The following is a 27,998-nucleotide window of genomic DNA, read 5'->3' on the forward strand; positions in this document are numbered from 1 at the left end:
TAAGCTTTTGGTAAAAAGATCGGCAACTTGATTTTTGGTTGACATATACTTAGTTTCAAGTTGCCTTTGAGCTACTCTCTCTCTTACATAATAAAATCAATCTAAATGTCCTTACTTCAGTTATGAAATACCGGATTTGTCGTCATATAAAGAGAGCTCTTATTATCACAATGTAAAATTGGGGTTTTGATAGTTTGTATTCCAATGTCCTTCATTAAGAATTGTATCCATGTAAGTTCTGCTGTTGTCGACATCATTGCTCTATATTCAGCATCGATACTAGATCTGGCTACACTATTTTGCTTCTTGGCAGTCCAAGACACACAATTTGCACCAAGAAAAATACAAAATCCTATGGTGGATCACCTAGTTTGAAAACATCCTGCCCAGACTGAATATGAAAAGGCATATTTATCAAGAGTGTTTTGCATCAATATGTTTAGTCCCATGTATATTGATCCCTTAATGTATCGTAGAAACCTTTTGACCATTTGATAGTGGATCTGAAATGGCTCATGCATAAACTGACTAACACAATTGATAGCAGAAGAGATATTTGGTCGTGTTAGAGTCAAGTATTGCAAGGATCCAACTATCTACCTGTAGAGAGTAGGATTGGCAAATTTTACTTCATCATCTTTATACTAAGGCATTTTTGGGCTCATCGGCGTTGTTAACATATCATGTGTAGGGAACCGGGTCTGGATCCAGACCCGGTCCCTTGGGCATGGGTACCGAGAGTGGCTCGGTACCCTAGGCGGTTTTCCCTCTTATTTAATCCCACTTATGGTGTAATTGTTGATTAAGTGGAATAACATTTTCTCTCTCCTAGGGTTGCGGTTGTGCCCCTAGGTTAGAGCTTCTCCGTGGTTTTTCACATCTCTTTGAGGTTTTCCACGTATATTGTGCGTTCCTTATCTTTTTCTCCATCTTGGTGTGTGTTTCTACATGGTAACAGAGCCAACGCGTGAGAGATCGTTGGTGTGATAGTCGTGTTTCCACCGTTTTTTTGCCGCTGCTGTTTCCGTCGGTTTTTTTTTCTGCCGCTGCTGCGCCGTCGCTCTCTGCTGCGCCGCCGCCGTCCAGCGCTGCCAGCTGCGCCGCCATCGTCCAGCGCGGTTGTTCTCTGCTGCGTTGCCGCCGTCCAGCGCCACCGCTGCCCACCGCCGTCGCTCTCTTCAGCACCGCCGCCGTCGTCTAGCGCCGCTGCCTCTTGTTTGTCGTCTCTGGTGCTGGGTATTCTTTCTCCTTGGTGAGTGTGATGGCCGAGGAGATGTCCCTAATGATCGATGATGCCCTAGACTCGGGCAGCAATACCAAGAGCGAGATCTTGCCTGTTCAAGTCACCTCCATCCGGCTGAACAAGGATAACTATCTCTCTTGGTCGGCTGCCCTAGAAATTAGGATAACCAGTCGTGATCGCCTGTCCTACATTACTGGGGAGAAGCCTGCACCTTCAAAAACCGATCCGCGATGGGCTACTTGGGCGTTGGAAGATAGTCAGGTTAAAGTATGGATTATTAGTTCTGTTTCTGCAGATATTCAGCCTTTGATCTTGCGTAAATCGACTGCCTACGACATGTGGACTGTGCTTGCATGGATGTATGGCCGTAAGAAGAGAGTATTGCATACGTACCAAATCAAACGTAGCATATACTCTCTTAAACAGGGTGACTTGTCTGTAGCCGCTTTCTTTGCAGCCCTAAAGACTAAGTGGGAGGAACTTGACTACCATGTGAATGATGACTGGCACTGTGGGTCTGATCATGCCTTGTACTGGGACAAAGAATGGATGGATCAGACGTTTATTTTCCTTGGAGGCTTACGCGATGAATTTGAATCCATTAGGAGCCAAATTCTCAATTGTGACGAGGTCCCCGGAATTGAAGAGGTGTATGCCCATGTGGAATCTGAGGAACAGCGTCGCCAAGTGATGCATATTGACACCAGTCAGGGGAGTTCTCCTTCAGCCTTTGTTGGTCGTGCTTCTGGGATTGGACAGCGTCCTGTTCGGCGGTGTAGCCATTGCAACAAATCAGGACATTCTGTTGATTTTTGTTGGGATCTTCATCCTGAGAGGTGGCTTGTCCGGGGTCGTCCTCCTTCTAGCCGCCAGAGTCCTTCTGTGCCTGAGCCTAGTCAGAGTAGTCCTTCAAATGTTGCCAAATCTAAGCTTTCCTCCGATCAAATCAAAGAACTGCAAGCGTATATCAACCGACTGTCTACTACTCAGGAGGATACTTCCACGTCTGAGGGGGCTAAGTTAGCCCAAGCTCTCGTGGCCACTAGTGACCAAGGTAATTCCTCACATGGTGATTGGATTGTTGACAGTGGTGCTACGCATCATATGACAGGGGACCCTAAGATGTTCCAAGAATACAAATTGTCTTCGGGGCAGCAACGTGTATCTATGGCTGATGGTTCTTCTATCTCTGTGGCTAGAAAAGGGAGTTTGTCCTTGTTAAATAAATACTGTCTTCATAATGCTCTTCATGTTCCCAATATTCCTGTGAATTTGTTATCTGTCAGCAGTATTACTAAAGAACTCAACTGTAATCTGATCTTTTCTGCTGATCGGTGTTTTCTGCAGGACTTGGTGATGGGGCAGAAGATTGGGATTGGTTCGGCTATTGATTGACTCTACAGACTGCCTGTGCAGGTTGCGTCCGCTCTTATTTCAGCCACTAGTGGACAGTTGTCAGGCATGGAAGATAGATCTACTATTATGCGATGGCACGAGCGGCTTGGTCATCTTCCGTTTCCATTGATTAAGAAGTTGTTTCCTAGTTTGTTTCATTCTGTTTCCATGGACTCCTTCACCTGTGAAGTGTGTCAGTTGGCTAAACATGTTAGGGCCTCGTAACCTATTTCATTCAATAAAACCACTCGTCCATTTGCTTTGGTTCATTCTGATGTTTGGGGTCCTTCGGGAGTACCCACTTGTCGTGGTTTTCATTACTTTATGACCCTTATTGATGATTACTCCCGTTGTACGTTCGTGTATCTGTTGAAAGAACGTAGTGAAGTTCCCGTTATTGTCAAAAATTTTGTGGCCTTTGTTGAGACTCAGTTTCAGACGTCTGTCCAAGCTTTTCGCACCCATAATGCTAGAGAGTATGTCTCCCAATCCCTAGATGATTTCTTGAAGAGCAAGGGTATTGTTCATGAAACGTCATGTAGTTACACACCTCCCCAAAATGGCATGGCTGAACGGAAGAATCGTCATTTGCTTGATGTTACCCGGGCTCTTTTGTTCCATCGATAGGTTCCCAAGTGCTACTGGGGTTATGCGCTTCTCACTAGTGCCCACCTTATCAACCGTATGCCTACCCGTGTGTTGCAGGGCCATTCCCCGTACTCTATGCTTTGGCCTACTCAGAATCCCTGGCCTCTTACTCCTCGGGTGTTTGGGTGTGTCTGTTTTGTTCATGACCATAGTCCCACCCTCAAGAAACTTGATCCTCGGTCTGTCAAGGCTGTCTTCCTGGGGTATTCCTCTACTCAGAAGGGATACAAATGTGTTGATCTTACCACCTCTAAAGTCTATGTTTCTCGGGACGTCACCTTCCATGAACATGAGACATACTTTCATGTGAATCCTCTTCAAGGGGAGTATCTAGGGCACAGTAGTGAAGAGTATTCCTCAAATCAGTTGATTCAGTTTACGGATTTCTTGGATTACAAGGTCAGTGACAGTGTGGCAGACACAGTCAGAGATGATAGAGACCGTCACATGGACGAGGGTCTTGTTGATAATCAGCCTACAGCCCGTGATCATTTGTTTGGCCAGGTGTACAGAAGGAAGAAGACAGATGTGATTGAAAATGTTGATGTAACCAATCCCAATCCTGTGAGCTCCCCGGATGACCCAAGTCTAATCAATGAAGAGCTTCCTATAGCCCTGCGCAAGGGCACCAGGTCTTGCACTTCTCATCCTATTCAGAGGTTTGTCTCTTATGCGAAATTGAGTAAGAATTACAAATGCTTTATAACATCCTTGTCTAAGTCTGTTATTCCCAGGTGTGTGGAAGATGCTAGAGAGGATCCTAAATGGCTACAGGCCATGACAGAGGAGATGAATGCCTTGGCAAAGAATGACACTTGTGAAGTTGTGGATATTCCCAAAGGGACTCATTTAGTTGGTTCAAAGTGGGTGTTCAATGTGAAGTACAAACCAGATGGTACTGTGGAAAGGTATAAGGCTCGGCTTGTTGCAAAGGGGTTCAGCCAGAAATATGGTATTGATTATCTTGAAACCTTTGCCCCTGTTGCCAAACTGAAAACTGTGAGGGTCATATTAGCACTTGCCGTGAAAAAGGGGTGGAGCATGGATCAACTTGATGTTAAGAACGCATTCTTGAATGGCCATCTAGAAGAAGAGATCTATATGAGTATGCCTCCTGGATATGTTCAAAGCGGAAAATGTTGTCATCTTAAGAAAGCCTTGTATGGATTAAAGCAGTCTCCTAGAGCATGGTTTGAAAGACTGAAGATAGTGATGAAGACAAATGGATACAAACAGGGAAATGGTGATCACACCCTATTCATTAAGCAGAGAGATGGCCTGGTGAGTCTTCTTCTTGTGTATGTTGATGATATGATAGTCACAGGTGACGATGAAGAAGAGAAAAAGAAGATGAAGGAGAGGTTAGCTGCTGAATTTGATCTTAAAGATTTGGGTAAACTAAGGTACTTTCTGGGGATAGAGATTGCTCGGTCAGAGATAGGGCTGGTTATGAGCCAAAGGAAATACACTCTGGATCTTCTAAAGGAGACAGGCAAACTTGGATGCATACCCTTTCTAACTCCAATGGAGTCTGGTACAAAGATAAGCATCAAAACTGGCAACATCCTAGATGAGGAAGGAAAAGGGCAGTATCAGAGGCTGATTGGTAAGCTCATCTATCTTACTCTTACTCGCCCTGATATTACTTATGCTGTGAATGTGTTGAGTCAGTTTATGCATGCTCCTACTGATTGTCACTGGAAGAGTGCAGAAAGAGTGTTGGGGTACCTAAAGAATGACCCAGGAAAAGGATTACTCTATACTCAGCAAGACCAACTTAATATTGAAGGATACTCTGACGCAGATTGGGCAGGATGTACTGATACTAGGAGGTCTACCACAGGGTACTGCATCTTTCTGGGGGGTAACCTGGTTGTATGGAGAAGTAAGAGGCAGAAAGTTTGCTCTAGATCCAGTGCTGAGGCTGAATACAAGGTTGTGGCTATGGGAGTTACAGAAATGTTATGGTTAAAGATTCTCCTAGCAGATATTGGTGTTGAAACAGAAGAGAAGATGAGGATGTACTGCGACAACAAGTCTGCAATTAATCTTGTGAATAATCCCGTTTTGCATGACAGAACTAAACATGTGGAGATTGATCGCCAGTTCATACGGGAACGCATAGATTCAAAGGAGTTGATCCTACCTTATATGAAGTCTGAAGATCAAATTGCAGATGTTCTAACCAAAGCCTTATGTACATCTCAATTCGAGAAAAATGTAAGCAAGCTTGGCATGTTTGACATGTATGCCAAGCTTGAGGGGGAGTGTTAACATATCATGTGTAGGGAACCAGGTCTGGATCCAGACCCGGTCCCTTGGGCATGGGTACCGAGAGTGGCTCGGTACCCTAGGCGGTTTTCCCTCTTATTTAATCCCACTTATGGTGTAATTGTTGATTAAGTGGAATAACATTTTCTCTCTCCTAGGGTTGCGGTTGTGCTCCTAGGTTAGAGCTTCTCTGTGGTTTTTCACCTCTCTTTAAGGTTTTCCACGTATATTGTGTGTTCCTTCTCTTTTTCTCCATCTTGGTGTGTGTTTCTACAGGTGTGATACTTGGTTTGCAATCCTCCATCTTTACTCTTTCAAGAATGTCCTTAGCATACTTGGTTTGACATGAGAGAATTCCCTTTTCTATCCAAGTCACTTCGACTCCTAAAAAATAGCTCAATCTGCCAAAATCTTTGACAAGAAACTCCTTGCAAAAGGCATTAACAAAATTTTGAAAAAATATGGAACAATTTCTAGTTAGGATCATGTCGTCAACATACACAATGAGCAAAAGAGTGTTTTATCTTTGATGCAATGTAAACATAGACAGATCAGCCATACTAGTAAAGAAACCATAATCAAGAAGAAAACTGCTTAGTCTAGCATACCACGTACGCGACGCTTGTTTCAGACCATAAATGGCTCGCTGCAATTTGCAAACATATCCTAGTTTTGTTTTATCTTTATACCCGGGAGGCTGTTTCATGTATACATCTTCGTTAATTGCACCGTGTAAGAAAGAGTTTTTAATATCTAGCTGCCTTATTTCCCACCGTCTAACTGTAGCAATAGAAAGAACCATTCTAATAGTGGTAGGGCGAACCAATAGAGAAAAGGTTTCATAGAAAACAATTCCCTCTTTTTGAGTGAAACCTTGAGCAATAAGTCTAGCCTTGAGTTTTTCCAATGACCCATCTGATTTTAGTTTGGTTTTAAACACCCATTTCGATCCTACTAGATTCATCTTTAGATCATAGGGTACGAGTCTCTAGGTTTTATTTTCATCTAACGCTTTAATTTCTTCATCCATAGTCTTCTTCCAGCCTGGTTTCCCAAGAGCTTCATTAGCACTTGAAGGTTCTTTGGAAATATCTTGGTATAAAATGTGTAAGTTGGCATACTTGGGGATTTGGTTTGAAAGTTCCCACCATCGATCTAGTGAGCATCGTTCTAATCATAGCTGGAGGAGAAATAGTAGTAATATCATGCGCACCTTGTTCCAAGTTTTCAGCCGTGGTCATGTCAAGTATTTCATGCCCGCTTTGATCTTGTTCTAAGTTTTCCAGCTGATCATGAACCGACTGTTCATTGGCTGTCATAGTACTGTCTTGATCTTGTTCCTTGTTTTCAGTCGCGACTCTCTCATGCTCGCCTTGATCATGATTATCCAGTTGATTGTGATCAGGCTGTACATTGATCATCATATTCTCAATCAAAGTCTCTTGAAGCTGAGAGTGGGTATCAATCTCACCTCTTTCTTCCTCATGAGTATCATTTGTTCGAATAAGTCTATCATCTTTGGAAGCCGGTTACTCTATGTCCTCTTGTTCCTCACCAAAAGAAATTAAATATGAAGTTAGACTCTCCATCATATAATTGAGCAGGATTTTTATAAGGAAAAAAATGTTCATCAAAACAAACATGTCGAGAGATAAACATTTTTCCAGTAGCCGGATAAAAGCAAGCCGGATTCAAGCAGCGATAACCTTTGTGACTATCACTATACCCAAGAAAAACACACAACAATGATTGGTGCTCCAATTTATCTCTTGCATAATCTCTCAAGTAAGAGAAACATTGGCGTCCAAAAACACGAAGAAAATCATATTTGGGATGTTGTCCAAAAAGCTTTAAATAGGGAGAATCCATCTTAAGAGAAGACGATGGTAGCCTATTAATCAGAGAAACAACAACGATAAAGGCTTCAAGCAAGAAACGCTTGGGAACATTGGCATGCAACATCATGGTCAAACCCAATTCTATAATGTTCTGATGTTTTCTTTCTGTCGTACCATTTTGTTGTTTAGTGTATGGGCAAGAAAACTGTTGTTTGGTTCCAAGAGATTTTATATAATCTCTAAATTTTGTACTCATATATTATCCTCCTTCATTTGATTGAAAAACTTTTATCCTTTTATTAAATTGTGTCTCAACAAATTTTGGGAAATGCTGGAAACAAACAAAAAAATCAGATTTGGACTTCAAGGGTTATAGCCAAGTGAATCTGGAATTCATCAATAAAAGTCACATAGTGCCGAGAACCATATTGAGAACAAACAGGCACTGGTCCCCATAGATCAGAGTGAATTTTTTCAAAAAGGTCAACATATTTATCTTCACGTTCAAGAAATGGCAACCTACAAGATTTGCCAAGTTGACAACTATGACAAATAGAAGTTCTATGAACTGAAGAGCAAACATTAATCAAATTTTTCTGCTGAAAATGTCTCACAACGCCATTATGGGGATGTCCTAATCTGAAATGCCATTGTTCTTCTGAAACACGCCGAAATCTGGATGAGAAATATGTTGTTTGCTTGGCCTTACCGATAGTGTAAACTCTGTCTCGCTTACTGCCCTGTGCCACTATTTTCCCTATTCTTCTATCCTTTATAAGACAACATGATGAGGAAAATTAAAAAACGTATGGTAATTCACTAGTTAGTTGACAGACAGAAAGTAAATCTTTCTTTAATTTAGGAACATATAGAACATGAGAAAAAGGAATTGATGATCTACCTGTATCAATTTCACTTTTACCAATATGAGTTATGGGAAGAGACGTGCCATCTCCAACAATAACGTGATCACATCAATGATAAGGAGAGATTTTAGAAATCTTACCAGGGTTCCCAATCATGTGAGCTGAAGCTCTGATGTCAATCAACCATTCAGAGTCATTGCATCATCAATAGTGATAGTGGTGAGAGCTTGTTGGGCATCCTCGGCTTGATAAGCATGGTTGAATCGTTCAAAACATTTGATGGCAGAATGATATTTTTTACCATAGATTTGACAGACAATTGGATTTTTCTTTCTCTTCTCGTCACCATTAGTAGAGAGATTAGAATTTTCACATGGCCGATCATGTGGCCGATTTTGATAATGTCCACGTCCTTTATAGCAACGTCCACGCCCACGGCTACGTCCTGATTGTTGGTGTGTCATTGCCATGATAGGAGGAGCGGGACTTTTTAACCATGAGTCAAAACTTTTAAGGAGAGAAACAACCTCTTCATAAGGAGGTGTAGGAGGACGAATCATGGATGCAATAAATGCTTTGTATCCTTCTCCAAGTCCTTGAAGTAGCTAGTAAACTTGTGCCCCCTCATCAACAGATTTTCCAATAGTTGAAAGATCATCACATATTTGTTTGAATTTGTCTATATATTCTTCCATAGAGTTGTCATTCTTCTTAAGCGTAGTGAGAAAATGCGTGAGATCTCTCACGTGATTTTCGAGAGAAGGCATTCATAAGAGCTCTCCAGATGTCCTTGGATGTCTCAAAGCCAACAACAAGGCCAAGAGCACTTTCAGATAGGTGCTGGTAATCCACACCTTGATTAAATGATCAGTCTTTCTCCAAGCAGTAAAATGGGGATTGGGTACCAATTTCTGAGAAGAAGAATCATCGATACGTTTTGGTGGAGCAGCAACCTCGCCAGTCAAAAAAACCTTGAAGATCTTGGCTCTCAATCAGTGCCAAGATCTGTGTCTTCCACAGAAGAAAATTCTCAGCTCGAAGCTTGAGTGGGACGAAGTTGGACACATTGATTGTGTAGGGATAAGGAAAAATAATTGTGGAAGATGACGCCATATATCCTCTAGTTGCAGATGAAAAAGAAATGTTAAGTTGAAGGAGAAAAACCTAGAGCTTTTACCAATAGGTTTCGGCAAACCTCCCTCGAGCGGGTGTTGAAGCAAGGTGTCCCAGCAGGAGAGGCGGCCGGAGAAACGTTGATTCCGGCCAGCACCGGGATCGGTTCCGGTCGAGCACCGGTCCATTGGAAGTGCAACTTCCAGATGATGACTCCTGTTAAATATCCTGGCAAGAGACGATCGGTGGAAACAAAACCAAATCTCAGACTTAATATGCAGATAAGGCAGCTCTAACTTACTCTGTTGTATGGAGCAGGTTTCAGCATCTGGTTATTGAAACTTTGATAGTTTGATTTGTAATGTTGATCATGTTTGGAGCTATATATATATATATATATATATATATATATATATATATATATATATATATATATATATATATATATATATATATATATATAGAAAAAACTAAACCGTGACTTTTGTTTTTCATGTCATTCAAAGACCGTCTGTCTTGTTGATTGGACAGTCTTTTTTATTATTTTTTTGTGCATGGTGGTGTAAAGGGAGGGGGGGGTGAGGAATTTGTCCCTCCTTGCTACTTGACAGTGGCACCTAGGTGGCAAGGGGGATGAATCCCCCCTGCTGCCCAACGGTAGCGCCCAGGTGCCGACTGGTATAGTTGGCAAACTCGGGAATCAGACTCAGATCGGTACACGACTGGGTCAATGGGTTGACTTGATGACTTGATCGGGTCAGGTATCGGATATCAAACTCAGACCAGCATGTGTCCAGGTCAATGGGTTGACTCGACGACTTGGCTGGGTCAGGTCAAACAACCTTTGCTTAATTAAAGTGTTTATTTATTAAACACAATTTGAATTATACAACTACAAAATATCTAACAACAATGTGCAAAGAAAGTGAACATACAACAATGGAAACCTTTACCTACATAATTAGCATATGGCTCGACCTGTCCTACATATAAAATATAATAGATGCTTGCGTCCCTCTTGCATGGCACAATCTATCCTAGGCATATAATGTGTTGTACACTAAAAAAGTGGCGCAAGTGTACATCTGTGACTCTGTGAAACTACAACATAAAGTCTGAAGAGGTATATTATACAAATTCATCATCATATCATAAATATAAGTCGACATATACAAGCAACATCAAATTATGCAATGAAATTGCTTAGATAGCTAATATGTCATAAAAATTCAAACTCAAAACGTAAATATAAAATATAGTTGGAAACTTGAAAAAGACATGATGCGTGCTTGATCACGAAGCTTTCATCAATTCATTCTTTCATAGGAACAACCAAAAATTTATATTAATTTGAGTTTATTATAATCTTGGGTTCTGATATATATGACATATCATGAAATATACAAAATAACTAGTACTAACATGTAATGCCCACAAGAATCAAACCTGAGATACATTGTGTACGTGCCATAGATTTGACCAGCTACACTGTAGGCTGGTTGGAGAGAGAGAGAGAGAGAGAGAAAGCGAGAGAATAAGAAGGAAAAGAAGAGGGACAAAAACCGATCCACTTGGCCTCTATAGCAGCACTCCTAATCCTAAGATCAACACTCCTTAATTCCATCAAAATAGCACCATCCCATATTCAAAGTAATGATGTGGCTACAACACGCCATCCAATCTACCCAGTTGCACTATACATCATTTGGAGAGAGAAAGAAGGGGGGAGAGAGAGTGAGAGGGAGGGAGAGATCTATGTCTTGGGCATGCTGACCAAAGTGAGAAAGACCTCTCTAGACATGAAGGGTGCAATAGTTTGAGATATAGATATAAAAAGAAAATACATACACAAAAAAAGCGATCAAGTAGCATGACTTAGCATACTTCAAAAGTAACGTGACACATATGAGACAACTTTCAAGATTTAGATAAATAGTCTTGATTTTTTAGCAACAGAAAATGATAGTAAACATAAGAAAACTTATAGCTAGGATAGGAACTTTTGGGTTTTCCCATGTATCACATTAAGACAATATGCATGAGATATATAACATGTTGCAATGAATAATCATTTGCAAATATTTTACATGCAAAAAAAGAAGGTACACCCACAAAACCAACATGCACTAGATATACAATTGTACAGTCTTAAAGAAAATAGGACCACTCCCTATGGTAGCTTCAATAAAAAAAGAGAAGACAAAAAATACATAAAAACTTGTGGTATGTTAGTTTGAATAATGGTAATATAATTATGTTGCGTAGAACCATCAAAAATCAATTATACATTGCAGAACCAATCAGAAAGATCTGTTTATATGTAGGCCAATTTTTCTTCAAACTTATTGTTCTTTGAAATCTCATTAAAACTTGGTTTAGGTAAAAGGTTCATAGCACCAAATTTGGCAACATGCTATTGACAATCTCCTCTTCCCAATTAGGCTTTTGCTAGGTCGAAACTCTAATCCCCTGTTGGCATATACCCTGTTCCAATTTCACATTTAGCAGTTTGATGCAGGCACCATACGTATGTCCATTTGTTTATGTGCAAAGCCATTGATTAAGATAATAGAAATTGCACCTTCAAAATGATAACCCATAAATCAATTATCAAAATTTTGAGCTAAATCACATTAGAAACTACAATTGTAATTGTATTACACTCAAGTTTACTTGAGGATCTGGACACCACGTTATGCAATTTAAATTTGCACATCCTAAAAGTGGATTGAAAACAAACACAATATCTGTGATGGATCACCAATACTTTGTGAATTTAAGCAATCTAAGTTATAGAATGCTCTTAGATGTGAACCATTACACTTGCTAAAGGAAGCACTCTTGTCCTATGCTAGCTTGGGATATCTCAAAATTTTGAAGTAACCTCTAAGAATGTATACTCATCAGAAATGAATCTTATTTGTGCTGATGGGATCATTTCCATTCAATTGGGATCAGTAATAAGTGTTTCTGGAGGCTAGATTTCATGACAATTGGGCACCATTAGTAATTTTTGATCATTGGCTCCCAATCAGCGACATTAATGGATGTTTAATGGTTGGGCACTGTCAATGATTTTCTGTCAGTGTTGTTCGGTCAACGACACTGATGGTGTTTAATCATGGGGAAAAAATATCATTGTCTGTTCCATACATTGACAAAATAATAGTGTCAATGAAAGAATGAATGTTAGAAATTCTGACAGTCGATCAATGTCAACAATTCTCACTACATTAAGAGGAACAAGTAGAGTCTTATATCAACACAAAGCTAGTAATTTTTGTTATCAAAGTTAGTATGTTTTACACAGTATACAACACTACATATTACAAAACATGGGCACATATATACAAAAATGAATAATAAAGTAAAAAAAACACAATGAGTGTCTTTCCAATTCCCTAGACTCCATTAAACAACTAATGCTAGTGACTAAAATAAAACAAAAGCTGGCTCGCAAATACTTGTCCTTGATGGCTCACCTTGAATAGACCAACTTTGCTCATCTCACCTTTTACATTAGAAGAACCTGGCATAGCAAAAATGGCTACTGCATGATTCCATTTCACCATTCCAAAAGAGTCCACAATAAAATCTCTATGATCCATACCATGATCTATCATCCAATGATTAGGAAGATATTGAAACTGTTGCGACAAAAATATGTGCTGCTGATCTATGAATGAACCAATTGAGCTGCAAAGGATCCATCAAGGGAATGCTGAACTTGATTAGATGAATAGAATCCTTCTACAGTAAAAAAAAAACTTAGGGAATGTATCTATCCGTAGGATCTATTGAGAATTCTTGCATTTTACTCCATTGGTGCATGGTGAATTTCAGAAAATAATGGAGTAAATGAGCAAAGGCAAACTAGAAATTCAGAGATGTCTAATCAACCTAAGAAGCTGAAGACAAATGTTTTGGAGAGTAAGTCCAATTGAAGTGCCAAAGATCATCAATGGAACTACAATCAAACCTGAATAATTTAAAGTTTTAAGTTGGACATAATGAATAGACTTTCTAGCAACCTTTTCAGGATATTGGGATAGAAATATCACTCCTTCATTGAGATCCTCACCCTTTTCATGTAATTCATGGATCTATTACAAAAAGATAAAGTATTATTAATTAAATAAATAATTTGTAACAACTTAGTATAAGTAACATGCAAATTTACGTTTACATGATTGTGAAGCTAGTCATGAAACTTGGACTTCTGAATGTACTCCACGTCTTCAAGCCTTCTATGATATTGCTTCTTAATAATATTTAAGTGCATCCTATATCATGGCATTCAGGATTGGTATTAGAGTATGGTTATTTTAATGTTTCCATAGATAGAAAAATTACTATAAATAGTGTGTGCTTACTCGATATATGTTGCAATAGCCTCATGATTGAACAACACATAAGTGTGTGCTTAATATAACCATGTATCATCCATAGTGAAACAATCACTTCCACCGAAAACATGTCCTTTTTGAAGAGTTGAAGATGTATTAATGCAACACCTTTAGCTTGTTCTGAATTGCATATGAGCCTGTTAAATTAAGTCAACACTCCATGGAAATATCCAGCACGAAATTCCAAACATTCATTCACCAATTAGCCTTCTACAATTGATCCTTCCGATTGGCTTCTGTTATGCACAAAAATATTAATTTTAGTGAATACCTAGTGCAAGTTCAAACCAATTACAAATAAATAATGATAAATCAGCATATGTTCAATATTTTTTATTGTTAAAACTCATCAAATACAATACCTTTCAATTCCATACATTCAAAGATACTGTGCTAGACCACATAATCAAACTTCCTTTGCTAAATGGATAGGTAATGAACCATGAAGTAAAAAATGCAGGTGGAAACATTCCCTCCATGTAGGATAATATTACTAGAACATGTTCTCCTAATTGTCTTATTCCATATTTCTTTTCTACCTTAGAACATAATTCTTTACAAAATCAACACAGCTCAATCAACACTACTCCACATTGATGAGGCAAGGGTTTCCTCAAAGACAAATGCAGAAATTAATGCATAAGCATATGACAATCATGACTCCTTAATCATGAAATTCTATGTTCCTTTACATTTACATGGCATGAGATATTTGCTGCATAATTATCTCGAACTTTTAGGCCTTTTAAAACCTTGCAAAAAATAGTCCTTTCTTCCTTCATCATCGAGAATCAAGCATCAGGCAAATACATGTTTCCTTCTTCAAATTGTGGATGGAGCAGATGTTTGATATTCATCTCCTTTAAGTCCAATCTAGCATTTAGGTGAACCTTTTCCTTTTCCAATATATTTAGTAACGTGCCAATGATGTGGTCACATATATTTTTCTGAATGTGCATTACATCTAAATTATAACACAAAGTGTTATCTTGTCAATATGGTAATATGAAAAAATATGATTCTTTTGTCCAGTTGTATGGCAGTTCATGTTGTAATTCTTTGGTGTGATGCACATTGATATCATCACAACCACCCCATTGTTGGAATACTTCTGAACCAGATAAAAGTATCAAAGCAATATTTGTTTCAATCACTCAATCAAATGATGTCATATGTCGTCTCAAATGATGACTTTGAGGTGGGAACCTATGATATTTCATGTAACACATTTTCTTACTATATTTCAAATGAAGGTAATGTGTATCTTTGTGACATAGCAGACATGTCAACTTTCCTTTAGTGTTCCACCTAGATAAATCTGTATATGCTGGAAAATCATTTATATTCAATAATAAAGTACCACACATCTAAAAGTATTCCTTTTTTGATGCATCATACGTTTGCACACTCCATCCTTCAACAATTTCAACTCATCAAACTGAGGTAGCAATAGCACATCTATTTTAATTCCAGGTGATTTTGGCCCAAATATCAAGAGAGACATTATAATTGATGGCTTCTTCATACATATCCATTGAGGTAAGTTATATGAGAATAAAAATACTGGCCAAACACTATATGATGTGCTTAGATTTCTGTATGGATTGAAGCCATCACTAGCCAAACCAAATCTAATGTTACGACTTTTAGCAGCAAAAGTATGATGCATCTCATCAATTTTTTTATATGCATGCACATCTAAAATGCCTTATAAGGCCATCTTTGGTTTGTCCTTCATCATGCCATGGCATTAATGATGCCATTTTTGTTGACATATGTAATCTCTCCAGTCGATTTATTACTGAAAAATATCCTAGAGTATTTGCAACAACTTTGTGAACCACAAACATCACATCTCTTTTTCATAAAATGTTCTTTCCAAAATAACATGCAATTGTTTAGACAAACATATATTTTTCATAGCTGAGGCCCAAACCATATGCAATTTCCTCCACTTTATAATATGTTTTAGGTATTTGCACTTGTTCTAGGAATGCTTCAATCAATAAATCGGGCAGCATGTTGAATGATTTGTTACTCCAACCATTAAACATTTAATGTCATACAAACGTAAAAGGAAAGATAATTTTAAAATATTTTTGCATCTAGGATATAACTCATTGTTTGCATCATTCAACAGCTTTGTATATACATCATTAGCTCCACATTCTCTTCCATCAGTCTCATACTCTATCTCACAATGCAATCCAAGTTCTCTAGAATATTCATAAGTTGTTGCAATCAATTCATCTACTTTGCCCATTTCCTCTTCACTAGCATCTTTGCTTCTCTCTATTGACTGTGATATGGATTCACTGTGATAGTGTGAATGAGTATAACACAGAAATGTCCCAATACAATAACCCAAACCTCAATGTGGGCCCATCAACGATGGAGATCTCTTATGTGTGCAAGTGTGAAGGTGCGGTGCTCGAACAAACTAATGAGAGGAAGGGAATGAAAGGGAATTATAAATGGAGGATGAGAAAGAGTCTACTTGGCTAGTAGACTCACCTGACATGTTTCAGGCAAAGCCAATAAATGGTGGTCTTGGAGTGGCCAGCTACTGCAACAGTTGCGATCACATACTCTGTAGTGGCTGGTTGGTAAATCTAAAACTAGAAATGAGTGGCAGCTCATATCTGCCCTTACAGGCTAAATCAAGGGTTGCTGAAATCGAGACGGAGATTGGCGGACAGACACAAAAGGCAAACACAAGGGAAGTAGAGAAGAACTTACCTTAGCACCATGGCAAGGTGTCTCCTCGGTTCGTTCTATAGCCAGTTGGCGCCCGGAGCTTATCTTCCCAACTAGCAAACTAGCCAAGTTCTTGATTGGATGGATAAGGTGGATGATCCAGATTGGCCCAGATCAAGTAATTCCATAAGACAGTTGCACGTCGAGAGCAGAGTTGCTGAGGATGGTTGCTTGATCTCCTCATACGACAGAGACCTCCACATCCGGGGGGAGTTGCAACATAAAGACATTGTCGGGATGCTGATGGACTGTCGAATCAATGGAGAGAGAGAGAGAGAGAGAGAGAGAGAAGTGTGTTAGTACTTAGAAACAGATTGGTTTCGATAGCATCAGGCAGTGCTCCATGCCAATGATTTAGGTAGCAACAGTGGATGAATATTTCGGCATCCAGTGGGGAGTGTCATAGTTCTGGCAGTTGGTGGCACCACTTGGAGGGATTGGATCTCATAATAAACCGGGAGGGAGAACAAAGCTAATCTACCTTATGAAAAGAGTAACTCTAATTCTCATTAACCAAATTTATGAATAATTCAAATGTCAATAAAAATAATTTTTTAGGGTGCACAACCTTTACAAAAATGGCATTCCTAGATCCGCAATTTGCATTGGTAGCTCAAAGTTGGGTGAGAAAGAAAGAGAGGGAGATAGAGAAGGTCGGCTGGCCTACCTAGGTGGCCAGCTGGAAGAAGTTTAAAGGTGATGGCAAGGTGACTTCCCAATGCATTGGTGGGTCAAACATGGCTGGATTCACTCCCTTCTTTCACCCAGTCAGTTGGCCTGACCCATGTGGATGGTGTTGGTAGGCTTAGGTGTCATCTGGGGCAACTGACTAGTCAATGGCGGTGACTAGGATGAGGCCAGTCTGCGGTTGGGGTTCGCCCATGCTCAATGGCAGGTTTGGAAAGGGGCTGCTGCACTCTGAACATGCTGGTTGGTCCAACATGGCGGACCGGGTCTTGGTTGCTACATGCATGAGCTGATCGGACTAAGGTGGCTCCTCCTATGAGGCTAGCTCAGACTTTGGTGTGGCTAAAGTGGGCATGACTGAGTAATGTGGACCTTAATAAGACCCCACGCCCATTTTGATCCATTACCTGCATCATACAGTGGAACCTCATACCAAAGCCCCAAATGGAGGCTAGACTAGAGATGCCAGCACACAAAGATGGAGAAATTGCATACGGTTACATCATTGACGGGCTATTTATATGCAGAATTAAACTGCCCAAAACTTCTGCTGTTCTCATTATATTTAATTAGCTGTTTGATTTTATAGCTCATGTGCCGTTTTGTTTGATATCACCACCGGTGGTAAGTGGCGGCATCATGTTAACCAGAATTTTTAAGTCCTTGTAAGGCTTTATTGTAAAACAGGGCTTGAGTAGCACCAAGTTCAGCTTGACTCAACTCAAGAACTTGGACCAAACCCGAGCTAGTGCAAACCCAACTCATCGCTTGGAGCAGTCAGTGGCCTTGTCTAGTCAATAGATTGCCTCCCTCCACGCATGCAGCTCTAGTTAGCAACAGACCCACATGCTGAGGACTCCAGCCACACGTATTAGCCATGCTTTCCTTTTTGGGCATGTGCTGTCAGTCAGCCACCTGGTGGCTAGCTTCAGCCCACCACACTTTCCACATAATTTCCACGTGGCGCTGGCAATACTTACCTTTCTTGGCATGCCACCTCATCTGATCGCCAGCCACTCACACGCCAATGAGGCATCACCTTAACACAAGCCCTCTCCCATTTGACACACAGCTTGGGCAGGAGACCAAATAGTAAAGCACTTGAAAGGAGCCACCCAGCCTAGATTGGCCAATGGTTCTAGCACATTTTAGGGTGCACCTCTCATCAACCAATAGAAATAATTTGTTTGACTTTATTTGTTTTGTGAGTGACTCATTGAATTCCTTCCTCTTGGCACAAGCCATAAAAATTTAGTTGTTTCTATTTTGAAATTTATGCAAGGAACAAGATTGATTGGTAGTGTTAGAATTTCTCTCTCTCCCTCTCGGGTTCTCCCTTGGTTTGTGTCCTCCTAACTTGTAGGGGTGCACAACCTACTCGAGCTCGACTCGTAAGTTTAAACGAGCTGCTTCATTAGTTAAATAAGTCGAGCTCAAGTTTATGAGTCAACTCGTTTAACTAATCGAGTCGAGCTCAAATTCATTCTAGTGGACTCGTTAAAGCTCCACTCGGTTCGATTAACATACCGGTTTAAAAAAGACCGGTTCAGCTGTCTCACTTCTTCTCAGGCGGGAACGGGACGACTCTCCCTCTCTCGGTCTCTCCGACTTCTCCTTCTCCGCATGTGCTCCCGCCCCCGCCCTGCTTCACTGCTTGTGCTTCTTCTCCGCCTGTGCTCTGCGCTCCTGCTGCCCTGCGTCAGTGTGCTCTCCGCTTCTCCAGTAAGTCAGTGACACTCAAAGGCAGCGCATCCCAAGGTTCCCATCTTAAACTTTGTAAAGATTGTTTTGAATCCTCAAATACCGTTTGAAACTTCTCCTTCTCTTCTCCTTCGCTTCAGACTTTTCAGCCAAGGTTCCTGCGTGTGCTCTCCACTTCAGCCTTCTCCCTTCAGCTTTCAGCCCAGGCCCCAAGGTTCCTACCTATGCATGCTTATGAAGTTTGAGGCTGCCACCGCTTTGATCTCCCCTTGTTGACGAAGACTGTCGGCGTCTGGTTCTGCCATTCTGGTGACCCTGGTAAAACACTGGCAGCTCTCTTCGTCTCTCGTTGCAGTGAGCCAGTGAGTACCTCTTTGGCTCTTTGCCCTCTTGTTCTCTCTGTCGTATAAAATTTTTTTTCCCAAATGAAACCCTCGTAAGTTCGTTACTCTGTGTCATCCTTCAAGGTTTCATGTGAGTGTCGTCGCCTTCAATCGATCTCTCGATCTCCCCTTGCATCTCCTTCTGAGAAACCACAACTTAGTTATGAGCAGCAGAGGGCTTTCAACACTAAGCAATGTGCAGAGGGTACTTCAGTTGACTACTCCCTCTCTCTCTCGCTCGCTGTCGCTGGTTTTATTGTCAATGGTACATGCTACAAATTTTCACTTTGAGTTCTTGTTTCTGGGTGTTTGTGCAGGGGGGGTTCGGGCAGGACTGAAGGCATCATCCATTGCTGGTGTGGCTAGCACCATTCCAACGGTAATTGTCATTTTTTTGTGGTTTTCAGGGTTTCTTTTCAAACAATTTCATAGACGAGAGAGATGATTTTGTTTTGATGGACATTATCTGCCTCTTGTTTCACTTTCATGTTTATAAGAGATGGTACAATGGATATGTCATTATTGGTGCTTTTCTTGGATATCACATACCACTTGAACTTTTTGCGTTATTGGTTATGCAGAAAACAAAGCCACATTATCGAAGCATTAGGGAATTAAGGGCACTAGGACTGACACCCCATTTACTGGCTTGTCGATCTGCTCAGGTAATTTTCTGTTTGTTGTTCTAGGGAATTATGCTAATTTTTCTATGCCTTGTGGATGTATGTTACTTTTTCTGTTTTATATCAGCCATGCTTCTGGCTAGAACAAGACAACCTAGCCACTATATTGAATTGATAAGAAATCTTCCCTACAAAACCAGTAGGATAAAATGTTATGTTGCGGTCAGCATTTGGCATTTGCATACCTACAGGTTCTTTTGTGCTCATTGCATGTGTGTATTAACCGTCACTGTTATATCAGCCATGCTTCTGGGCTCTGGCACTTCAATTTATACAAATCTTCACTTCCTTTTCATATGTGTGTTTCTTTAGCTTTGTTTGTCGTTTCTTTTTACTTTTAAGTTGAGAGGTTTCCTTTATAATAGAATTTCTAGTTACATCATGTTGACCATATCCCTGTTTTAAGGGATTTACAATTTTGGACAAATGTTCATTGCATTGGCTTTCCTTTATAGTGTCAACAGCTTTAGATTTTTATCTTGCTGCTTTTATTAGTATCCTTTTTGCCTATGGTAATTGCAAGGGCACGAGATGTGTTGCTTTCAGCATGATTGGTGCTATCCTTGATATTCTCATATTGCCATAGCATCCAATACTGAGATCTACAAATATGTTTAAAACAGGAGGAAATGTTTTTTCTTGTTGTTTTTTCATGCAGCATTGTGTTACATGCTAATTTTTGATGCAACATTGTGTTACATGCTAATTTTTGATGCATTTGGTATCATGTGCCACATAGCTAATTGACTGCTGGTCATCCTAATTTTCTCAGTCTGAGGTACTTAACTTTCTATTTGATCGACTATTTTGGCAGAAAACTTATTGATGATGACTAAGGGTTTTGTGTCTAACAATGTCATGCAGCATGTTGTTAGCATATGTATTAGCATTTGGTATCATGTGCCATATACGCCAAAAGGGGAACTCCACAACTTTTTTGAATATCAGCATCAGAGGCAATGGATTCCTGCACCAGATGACAGTAAACAACCTTGCCCTATAAAGCTTCAATTCACAATGTTGGGCCGAAAGCTCCATGTGAACACAAGACCATTAAGTACTTGTTCTAGCCTACACATTCTGTTAGATGCTTTATGAGAAGCTTTCATAGTTTACCGCACACGTGTGCTTCTTCATGTAACCTCTAGCTGCTTATGCAATAAATTTGTGAAAGCAAGTATAGTCAATCTTACAGTTCCGGACTGCTTTGGTCATAGAGTTATCCACTTTTTTGGAAAAGGAATTTGTTCTATTCTTCACTTAACTGTTCTATTCTTCACTGAACTCCTATCTGTACTTGACACTGGAACAGATTATGGAAAAGTTGTTTACCAAGCAAAACAATTAGTGTTGTAGATGTGTTTATGATTATTGTTGGTTTGCAGCTAATCAATATGAAATCTTTACTTACAGGTTGACTCTGGAAGGAAACCTGTAACAGGAATCTGTCTGTTCCTAGAAGGAGATGTTGTTGAAGAGAAGTTCACCATCCATATCCAACACCTCCCCTCACTACCTGCGTTCCTGATCTTCTCCAATGAGCTTGCCTATGGATCTGGTATTGTTAACGACAAGTGCCAGACACTGTTCACATGTATGTATTGCACCTGTTGAGTGCACTCTGGCTATGACTGACAAATCGGCCTGGATAGTAACACTTGAAAATAAACTTAACCCGATTATGTTGGTCTCTCATTGGAATGTGCATTGGATGCCACAAATCTGAATGAATAGGTAAAATCTGCTGGTCATACTAATTTTCTGTTAGGTGGCATTGCACACTGCACAAAAAAAAGTAATGGCATAATTGAATGGTTGAACTGACAGCAGCAAACTATGTATTCGAGCCTTAATCGAGCTCACGGTCGAGCTTGAGCTGGATGACTGTAAATGAGTTTATCGAGCTTAATCGAGTCGAGCTCGAGCTCGACAAGTGACTATCGAGTCGAGTTCGGGCCAGTATAGTCGAGCTATATTCGAGCTCGAGCCGAGTCAAGCTCGTGTCTTACTTAGTCGAGCCGAGTTCGAGCTGACCGAGCTCGGGCTCGATTTGGCTCGTGTTCAGCCCTACTCCTAAGCAGTGCCACTGATCGCCTAGTTGACCATCAGCCATCTCTTTTTACTGTCGTGCATCCCAACTACTGCCAACTGTAGATCGCCACCATCCTCCTAGGTATTGCAGCTCTCCTTATTTTTCCTTAATTCCAGCCTAATATTGGTAGTCTCCTTGTGTCTTCACGTGGTCCATTCGTCACAACTATGCCCAAATGTGGAGCTTTCTAGCACGCAAGGAGAACACACACTACTGCCTCATCAACAACTCTACCCCAGACGCGAAGCCCTCCCCAGAATCAAGCGCTCTAAGCCGGTATGCTCTTCAACTCTTCAACTGGCTGATCCAAGACCTTGGCTCACTTGCTGGTCAGGACAACAAGTCCTGGGAACCAATGGGCTGCCGGGTGCACATGAGGAGACACTGCGGCGATCCAGCCTGGCCCATGGTAAGTTGCCTCTCTTTCTCTCTTGTGTTGTGGTTTGTGGACTAGTTCGAGGTGTGAGCATCAAGACCCTCCTACCTATCTAGGTGCAGGACTGCTAAGCCTAGTCGTAATAACTACTTGGCCTTGTCGAGTAGGCTCTCTCTAGTTCTCGCTTTCTACCTCCCTCATTCTTGTTGGTTTGTACAGGCACTGCACACCTTCACCAGCAAAAGTGAGTGATCCTTGTTCAGTAAGCTTCGTATTGAGGGTGGCAATCTGTCTTGGCTGATTCTTGCCCTGATGTCTTGTTCGGGCATGCACATTGTATTGCTAGACCAGCAAGAGGCTAGTCGCATCTACAAGATCCTCTGTTAAGGAGGAGCACTCGCACCACTAAGCATGGATGCGGGCTGATCTCTTGAGTGTTTGGGCCACTGAGTGAAGACCCGCATCATGATGACATGTATTTGGATTTTGATGAAATCACTGTAAGTAGAGAATATTCCCTGGTCTTTGTTCCATTGAAGAATTTGGGGGCTTTGACACCATTGAAAACATTTTCACAGTAGACCAACAATACTATATAAGATCTAAGGCTTGGGAAATTAAAATATAACATGAAGAAAGAACTCATTTATGTACATATTAACATTAAGGTGGGTATATAGTTCTTTCTTTTAAAGAATTAAAATAAAACATTGGAATCCAACCGAGAGTTTTAGTGGAGAAAAACATCAAAAGCTAACTAAGGTGCTTTAAGCTTGGTGTGATGAAAAATTAGATTGGATAAAGGTGTAATTCAGCTACAACTCAGAACTACTTAGTCCTATAATTTCCTCAAGTTGTCTAATTCTATAATTTAAGTTGTTTCTCTAGAATCAGCCAAAATTGAGTAAGAAATCAATTATGTTGTAGCAAGATCAGAGTGTGATTCTCAGCTCGTTGCATAGAAGGTGTTCTTCATTCTTATGTACAGTATATATATATTAGAAAAATGAAATTAGAAGATATGTCTCTCTTCAGCATATCATGCTCTTGTGTAATTCAGTTGCTTCTCTGTAGTTTTGCTTTGTTTTCTACATGGTATTAGAACAAGGTTGTTTTCTTGAAGTTTCATTGAACTTCTACTTCTTCAACCTCAGCCATGTCTAGCTCCTGAGAGGCATCTGTGGAAACCAAGTTTTTCCTTGATCAAAGCAGGAAGTTTCTTAACCCATTCTATTTGCACAATTCTTGTCTCAAAACCCTAACTAAGGACGGCTATCCTACCTTCAGCCATGCCATCATAATGGCACTCACAACAAAAAATAATGTCAGGTACATAGATGGGTCATTGCTAGAATCAGAACCCATACACCATATTACATTCCATGGGGGAGGTGCAATATGATTATATTATCATGATAGATTCTGAGACTATTCATGGGGTGTAGGTCAATCTGCATAATATTATACTCAAAGCATAGCACCTAAAAAATATAAAATTAAGTCAAGTGGTTGCATATTTTACAAAACTAAAATTGTATTAAAATGAATTAGTTTCTTATATTCCATTACCAGTTTGAGATGTGTTGTCATGAAATTTATCACAGAAAAACGGTAGGAAGAAAGAGCAATTCAATCCCTAATGGGCTTAACAACTAATATAACACAATATGAGGTTAGTTAATTATTAATTGATCCCCTATCATCTGTTGCCAAAGTCTATTTCCTCATTTTTCAAGTGGAGAACCAGAGAGATTCAATGTTATATCCAGCAATTGAACATACAAGCCTAGTTGTTTCACAATGAAGTTCACGATTTACTAAGAATAGAACTTAGGAAGGATAACTGTTACACATGGATTTTTGCCAGGATTCAAGATGACAAAGCCTAGGCATGATAAAGTTCAGCCAACTCATGTTGTGAATACTGATAAAATATGTGGTAACAATCTGTCTGCTAGTACATCTAGTCGAATCACAATCTTTGCCAACACGGTTTCTAAAACCAACAACGAAAGTGCTCTGACAATCACCATGGAATAATACAATCAATTGATTTAACTCTTGAAAGAGAACTCCTCTAGTTCTCATGCTAATTTTGAAGTTTCTTCTATTTCCTTGAGATGTATAGACCATTGACTTGTGCCAGTGAGCACGTGAAACCTCATTGTCTAGCCTGCTAAATGTTACAAAACTTGATTTCCAATTTCCTACCAGACTTTCTAATAACAGTTTAGTCTTAACCAATCATCAAGACAATACAATCTTGTCTCCATTGCTTATTTTATACAATGTGCAATATATTCCCAACTTTAGTTTCAATCTACTATCTGTAAATCAATTAATCAAGCATATGATCTGTAAGGCCTTAACCAAGACATCTGGCACTTAATGCTTGGTCATCTATCTAGTCTTGGAAATATGTTGCTTTTAGCATAAAATTCAGATATATTTTTTTCATAGAAGCCTTGTGCAATCTGCTCTATAACTAAGCAAATACATCTGCCTTTTAATCTTAGTGAAATTTCATCTACTAAACATTTCAGCTTATCCGTTGTAACTTGTGGGGCTCCTTCTCACAAATGTTACTCATAAGGCCCACTATTTCTTGAGCATGTTCGATAATTACTCCAGATGTACTTGGATGTTCTAATGAGATGTATATATGAAATGAAATCAAATATATAACTGACCTTCAGCTTGGTTGAAACTCAGCTCCATGCGTCAATAATGAGGTTGAGAAGTGACAATGGAACTGAGTTTTTTTGTCTCAATGAATTTCTCAATAATAATGGAATTGTTCATAGAAGTTGTGTTCATACACCTTAGAACAAGATGTGTTCATACATCTTTTAACGATTGCTTGTGCACTCCCATTTCAAGCTAATTTACCATTAAAATTCTTGGAGGAATATAATGATTGCAATTTATCTTATTAATGGGACTCCATCTTCCTAACTTGGTGGTATCATTCCATATGTGAGATTGTTTTGTACGAGACCTTCGTATAGTCATCTTAGAATCTTTTGATGTCCATGTTACGTACCAATTTTTTATCTTATGAACAAGTTTGATCAAAGGCACACAAGTGTACTCTCTTATGATATCCCTGTGGAATATAAGCTTATCTAGTTTACAATCTTACAAACCCAAAAGATTGCAATCAATGGTGATGTAATTCTCCTTTTTTTCAGAAGTTTGTAATTATCTAAATGTGACACAATACTTCACGCCAGTAAAACTTGTAAGTCCCCTCCATCCTTCTTTTCCCGCCCATATTTAAACTTTGGTGATGCAAAAACATTCGTGTGAATAAATCTTTAGCTGGTTGATAAAAATAGATGTGCCCTCCTCCTTTTCATACCTTCTCTTCCTTGTTTCCTCAATTCTACCTACTCAAAGGTATGTTCTTCTCTCTCTCTTTCTCTCTCTCTCCCTCCTTCTCCTTCTCAATCTCTCTCTCTCTCTCCCTCCTTCTCTCTCTCTCTCTCTCCATATATTTTTTACACATATTTTTTTATTACTTATCATCATTTCAGATTGTATTGCAAAATGGCGGATGCCAATTGCCACTTCAACTATGGATGTTTGAGTTCCTTTTATATTTTCCTTTTTGTTCTTCTTTTCTTATATCTCATTGTTATTAATTTTATTTAGTACTTTTTTTGCCTATGTTGCCAGCCAAGTAGCTCAAGATCAAAATCCCCCTCTAATAAGGATAATAGTTATGTGAGTTCATTTTTTAATAGTTTTGCATGTCAGAAGTTTAAGTATCTAAATGTGACTGTTATTCCACTGCCTTTAAATATGTGAAAATAGTGTAACACTATAATTGGAAAAGTAAATGACACAATGCTGGCTCCTCATCGCCGTGTGAATTAAACCTGCCACTAACTCAATTTGAGCAGATTCAAACTCAACAACCTAAAAATCTGTCATGCGCAGATCAACCAGTTGAGTGATCACCTTGGTAGAACATCTATCTTGTCCATGATAATGTTAGCCTTCTCCACACCTAGAATTGCATTGTGCAACACATATACTTAGCCATTCATAATTTAAAAAAAAAAATCTATTGCAGTGCTGCACATCAAGATCTAATGCCTAGTCGATGTGAAGATATGGTCGTCGCTCTATCAAGTATCCATGGTCAAATTTTATCTCCTTTGGTAAGTTCTCCCCTTAATATAAATCATTTCTTCTTAGCATATCAAAGCTTTTGATCATATTTACTAAGGTAAAGTTAAGCCCTTTCCTTGTTTGTAAGAGGCTATGCAAACAAAAATTAAAGCTCTAGAAGAAAATGGGGTGTGGACCTTGGTTGGTTGCTAGTGCATAAAAAAAAATATAAAGCAAACAATGAGATTGAGAGAGGCAAAGCACAAGATTAAGCATAAAACCAATTCTTTAAATGTGTATAAAATTGTTCTTATTACAAATGGGGCGTCGACTCCGTTTTGAGTGACTCCAGACTCTTTTAGATCTGGATTGGGTTTGATCGGTCATCGACGCGTTTTAGCGAGCAATTTTAGCCTCAAAAATGCATCTTGGTGTGACATAAAATGAAGGGAAGGCCTGTGCATGCATGTGCGGTGCTCATAAATTCAAATTTTGTTGTTTTGATTTCAGTTTTGAATTTTGAAATTCTTATTTGGATCTGAACATAGGTTTTGGATCTAATTCAAATCCGAGAATTGGATTTTGGATTTGAATTTCTTGTCTAAAGTTGGGTTTTGAATTGGAATTTTGTGTTTTGGGTTCGGACAGGGGTTTAAAGGTTCATTTAAATCCAAATAAAATAAAATGCAGTATTTTTGAGGTGGTAATGATAAGCTTTAAGTTTAAGCAATCAAAGAATGATTGCTCATTATTTACATTGTCTAGAGAGAAATAGTTTAATGTTATACTCATATATGTGGATCATTCACTAAAGAAATAGGTATTTACTAATGTTTCCATCTGAACGTCGATCACATAAGAAGAAACCTATAGTGGTGAAATTGCTTACCGCCATAGGTCTACTGTGGTCAATGATGCATTTTGCAAGAAGGTCAATAGTCACTAACGATACTTGTCAAACGTTAGTAAATGTGTGAATCTATACTGATGTGCATGGATCCAAGTAAATGGAAGTTCTTTTTTTCTTTTTTGTTATTTGAAGAAGCTTGTAGCTGTCAGATTATTCACTGGTATAGGTTTACAGTGCAAACACGAAAAAAGTGTTAGTAAACGTCAATCATTACTGATGTCTCCCTTGAAATGTGGATCTATACTGACGATCATGGTTCTGTATCATTGAAAGTTCATTGTTCATTTTGTGTTGAGTCAAGAAGCCTATAGCAGTGAGAAAATTAAATGATATAAGTCCATAGAGTCAAAACTTCCACCTACACTAAGTTAAGGCATATAGAAAATACCCCTATTCAATGTTTTCAGTGGTGTTTTTTCACAAAACATTAGTAATTTTTCTTTGATTTTCATTGACATTTTTGTGGAAAACATCAATAACGGTTACTAGCTTCAGTGGCATTGCTCGTAAATG

General features: G+C 39.4%; 1 long non-coding RNA gene across 4 annotated transcripts; it reads left to right on the forward strand.

Annotated features, from left to right (window-relative positions):
* Nucleotides 1–18,331: 18,331 nt before the first annotated feature.
* LOC116255535 (uncharacterized) lies at nt 18,332–25,782 on the forward strand. Of its 4 annotated transcripts, none has more exons than XR_004172890.2 (8): nt 18,332–18,982; nt 19,066–19,287; nt 19,393–19,513; nt 19,626–19,687; nt 19,890–19,973; nt 20,856–21,048; nt 21,405–22,492; nt 22,679–23,498. It is a non-coding gene; the product is annotated as an uncharacterized LOC116255535 (long non-coding RNA). The 4 variants fall into 4 exon arrangements; XR_004172891.2 differs by having other exon boundaries at nt 18,333–18,982; nt 20,856–20,973; XR_004172889.2 differs by lacking the exon at nt 20,856–21,048 and adding an exon at nt 25,651–25,782 and having other exon boundaries at nt 18,336–18,982; nt 22,679–22,959.
* Nucleotides 25,783–27,998: the final 2,216 nt, after the last annotated feature.

This window comes from Nymphaea colorata, chromosome 6, assembly GCF_008831285.2.
Source record: "Nymphaea colorata isolate Beijing-Zhang1983 chromosome 6, ASM883128v2, whole genome shotgun sequence".
Taxonomy (NCBI): Eukaryota; Viridiplantae; Streptophyta; class Magnoliopsida; order Nymphaeales; family Nymphaeaceae; genus Nymphaea; species Nymphaea colorata.